The sequence below is a fragment of the Anolis sagrei genome, chromosome Y (assembly GCF_037176765.1).
Source record: "Anolis sagrei isolate rAnoSag1 chromosome Y, rAnoSag1.mat, whole genome shotgun sequence".
NCBI classification, from domain to species: domain Eukaryota; kingdom Metazoa; phylum Chordata; class Lepidosauria; order Squamata; family Dactyloidae; genus Anolis; species Anolis sagrei.
Window position 1 is genome coordinate 5,135,492 of NC_090035.1, and position 5,000 is coordinate 5,140,491.

Below are 5,000 nucleotides of genomic sequence, written 5' to 3' on the forward strand. Positions count from 1 at the left end.
ATAATAATAATAATAATAATAATAATAATAATATATTATTATTGCCACTGTTTTTCCCTTGTCCTGGGAGCAAATTCCCATTGCAATCCATAGGGCTTACTCTGGAGTAGAGGTGGATCTAGGCTTAGAGGGAAATAATAATTTAATTTATAAATAATGAAATAATAATAATAGTAATATAAATAATAATTTAGAATTATAAATAATGAAATAATAATAATGATGATGATGATGATAATAATAATAATAATTTTATCATTCTTTCCAATGCGTTATTCCCTCCCATGGGAGTAAATTCCCTTTGCAATCCATGGGGTTTTACTCTGGAGTAGAGGTGGATCTAGACTTAATGGTAAATAATAATGAAATAATAATAATAATAATAATAATAATAATTCTCATTATTGCCACTGTCTTTTCCTTCCCCTGGGAGTAAATTCCCATTGCAATCCATAGGGTTTTACTCTGGAGTAGAGGTGGATCTAGGCTTAGAGGGAAATAAATAATAATTTAGGATTATAAATAATGAAATAATAATAATAATAATAATAATAATTGTATCATTCTTTCCACTGTGTTTTCCCTACCTGTAGGAGTAAATTCCCATTGCAATCCATGGGGTTTTACTCCGGAGTAGAGGCGGATCTAGGCTTAGAGGGAAATAATAATGAAATAATAATAATAATAATAATAATATTAATATATTTCTCATTATTGCCACTGTTTTTCCCTTCCCCTGGAAGTAAATTCCCATTGCAATCCATAGGGGTTTACTCTGGAGTAGAGGTGGATCTAGTCTTAGAGGGAAATAATAATGAAATAATAATAATAATAATAATAATAATAATAATAATATATTTCTCATTATTGCCACTGTTTTTCCCTTCTCCTGGGAGCAAATTCCCATTGCAATCCATAGGGCTTACTCTGGAGTAAGGGTGGATTTAGGCTTAGAGGGAAATAATAATGAAATATTAATATTGACATCTATGGGGTTTGTTTAGGAGTAGAGGTGTATCTAGGCTTAATGGTAAATAATGTTGAAATACTGCTACTGCTACTACTAATAATAATATATCTCTCATCCTTGCCACTGCTTTCCCCCTCTCCCTGGGAGTAAATTTCAATTGCAATCCATAGGGTTTACTTTGGAGTAGAGATGGATCTAGGCTTGGAGATAAATAATAATGATAATAATAATAATAATAATAATAATAAATTTCTCATTCTTTCCACCGTCCAGTCTGCCCCTCCCGAGTAAATTCCCATTGCAATTCATGGGGTTTACTCTGGAGTAGGGGTGGATCTAGGCTTATAGGATAATAATAATAATAATAATAATAATAATATATTTCTCATTCTTGCCACTGTTCCCCCCCCCCCTACTTTGGAGTAGAGGTGGAATTAGGCTTAGAGGGAAATAATAATAATAATAATAATAATAATAATAATAATTAATTTCTTATTCTTGCCTCTGTCGTCCCCCCCCCCCCCCCGGGAATAAATTCCCATTGCAATCCATAGGGTTTTACTTTGAGTAGAGGTGGATCTAGACTTAGAGGTTAATAATAATAATAATAATAATAATAATAATAATAAATTTTCTTGCCACTATGTCTCCCCCCCCCCCCCCCCCCCCAGAATATATTCTCATTGCAATTCATAGGGTTCACTTTGGGGTAAAGGTGGATCTAGACTTAGGTTGAAATAATAATAATTTTAATAATAATAATTCTCATTCTTTCCACTGTTTTTCCTCCTTTGGAGTAGAGGTGGATCTAGGCTTAGAGGGAAATAATAATGATTTAAAATTATTATTATTAATAATATATATTTATCATTGTTGCCACTATTTTCCCCCTCCTCTGGGAGTAAATTGCCATTGCAATCTATAGAGTTTACTCTGGAGTAAGGGTGGATCTAGGCTTGGCAGTAAATAACAACAACAACAACAACATATTATTATTATTATTATTATTATTTCCACTGTTTCTCCCCTCCCTGGGAGTAAATTCCCATTGCAATCCATAGATTTTACTCTGGAGTAGGGGTGGTTCTAGGCTTGGCAGTAAATAACAACAACAGCAACATATTATTATTATTATTATTATTATTATTATTATTCTTTCCACTGTTTTCCCTCTCCCTGGGAATAAATTCCCATTGCAATCTATAGAGTTTACTCTGGAGTAAGGGTGGATCTAGGCTTAGCAGTAAATAATAATAATAACTTATTATTATTATTTTCACTGTTTTCTTCCCTCCCTGGGAGTAAATTGCCATTGCAATCCATAGAGTTTACTCTGGAGTAAGGGTGGATCTATGCTTAGTCGTTAATAATAATAGTAATAATAATAATAATAACAACATATTATTATTATTATTACTACTACTATTACTATTATTATTATTATTTGCACTGTTTTCTCCCTCCCTGTGAGTAAATTCCCATTGCAATCCACTTAGTTTACTTTGGAGTAAAGGTGGAGCTAGGCTTAGAAGGAAATAATACTGATTTTAAAAATGTAAATAATAAAATAAAATAATAATTTAAGCTCTGCAAAACCGGATTCTGAAACTTGAGACAGCAAATGGTCTGTAGGAATGAGATTTAAGTGGAAGGAGATTCTCATTTTCTTCCTTTTGAACACAAAAATAAATTAATATTTTCTGTGCCAGACTAAGCAGAGGAAAAAAAAAAGAATCAGGTTAAACATTAAATCCATTTCAGGGCTAAAATGCAGATAAGGGTGGCTTGGAAGGTTTGCTCACCTCTGATAAGATCAGAAGGGAAAATATGAGAATATATATATATATTTTCAACAAGGGGAAATCGTAGGAAAGTCCAAATCTGGAATTTACAGTCTTTTTCAAAAAGGTATTAAACAAATACAGGGGGGGGGGGGATCAATAAAGGGAGAGGATCAGAAGGGATGGATGAAATCCTTTCCCTTTATTATGGTTTAAATGGGGAGGGAATGTGATTAGATAGAAGTCTGCTTCGGAGTAAAGGGAAAATGGCAAATATTCTGTATTTTGGAGACAAAAAAGAGCCGGCCGTTTCAGATTTCATCCACCTTTGCTATTTTGTCGTAGAGTGGATTGCCTATATAGCATTGCCTATATAGGATATACGTGTGTATGTAGGTCTTCAAGTCACCTGTATAGAATATATAAAATATATGTGTATGTGTGTTTTCAAGTCATCTATATAGAATATATAGAATATGCATGTTTGTGCATCTTCAAGTCATCTATATAGAATATATAGAATATATACATGTGTGTCTTCAAGTCACGTATATAGAATATACAAAGTACATCTGTGTGTGCCTTCAAGTCATCTATATAGAATATATAGAATATATACATGTGTGTCTTCATGTCACATATACAGAATATATAGAGTACATCTGTATGTGTCTTCACGTCTTCTATATAGAATATATAGAATATGCATGTTTGTGTGTCTTCAAGTCATCTATATAGAATATATAGAATATATACGTGCATGTCTTCATGTCACATATATAGAATATATAGGGTACATCTGTATGTGTCTTCACGTCATCTATATAGAATATATAGAATATGCATGTTTGTGTGTCTTCAAGTCATCTATATAGAATATATAGAATATATACATGTGTGTCTTCATGTCACATATATAGAATATATAGAGTACATCTGTGTGTGTCTTCAAGTCATCTATATAGAATATACATGTGTGTGTGTTCAAGTCACCTATATAGATTCTATATAGGTGTGTGTCCCCAAGTCATCTATATAATATATATAGAATATGCATGTTTGTGTCTTCAAGTCATCTATATAGAATATACACGTGTGTGTGTGTGTGTTCAAGTCCCCTATATAGAATCTATAAAATATGCGTGTGTCCTCAAGTCATCTATACAATATATATAGAATATGCATGTTTATGTGTCTTCAAGTCATCTATATAGAATATATAGAATATGCATATTTGTGTGTCTTCAAGTCATCTATATAGAATAGATTCTGTATATAGAGTAAATACCATATATGTCTTCAAGCCAACCATACAGAATATATATCTGTGTATGTCTTCAAGTCACCTATATAGAATATATTCTATATATAGAATATATCATACATCTGTGTGTGTGTTCAAACTATCTATATAGAATATATAAAATATGTGTGTGTATGTATTCAGGTCACCTGTCTAGAACATATTCTATATATAGAATATATAAAACCTACCTCTGTGTATCTTCAAGTTATCCATATAGAATATACAACATTAATCTGTGTATGTCTTCAAGTCACCTATATAGAATATATTCTATATATAGAATATACAAAATCTACCTCTGTGTGTCTTTAAGTCATTCATATAGAATATATAACATCTGTCTGTGTATCTCTTCAAGTCTCCTATATAGAATATATTCTATACATAAAATATATATCATATATCTGTTGTCTGTCTTCATCTATATACCTGTGTGTCTTCAAGCCATCTATATAGAATGTATAAAATATATCTATGTGTGCCTTCGAGTCACCTACATAGAATATATTCTATATATAGAATATATACAAAATATACCTCTGTGTGTGTCTTTAAGTCATCCATATAGCACATCTAACATCTATCAGTGTATGACTTCAAGTCACCTATATAGAATATATTCTATACATAGAATATATAGCATATATCTGTGTGTGTCAGCAGGTCATCTATATAGAATATAGATGAAATATGTGTGTGTGTGTCTTCAGGTCACCCATATAGAATATATTTTATATATAGAATATACAAAATATGTGTCACCTATATCAAATACATTCTATATATAGAATATACATTCCCATTGCAATCCATGGAGTTTTCTTTGGAGTAGAGGTGAATAGGGGTATATATAGAATATATAAAAGGTGTGTGTGTGTGTTCTCAAGTCACCTATATAGAATATATAGGTGTGAGTGAGAGAGAGAGTGTCTACCTGTCTTCA

At 31.5% G+C, this 5,000-nt stretch overlaps 1 protein-coding gene across 3 annotated transcripts in view; it reads left to right on the forward strand.

Moving 5' to 3' along the window:
• The window catches only part of LOC137095093 (trinucleotide repeat-containing gene 18 protein-like), a 206,164-nt gene that overhangs the window by 9,936 nt on the left and 191,228 nt on the right, over window positions 1-5,000 (forward strand). The gene's annotated exons all lie outside the window — the stretch shown is intronic.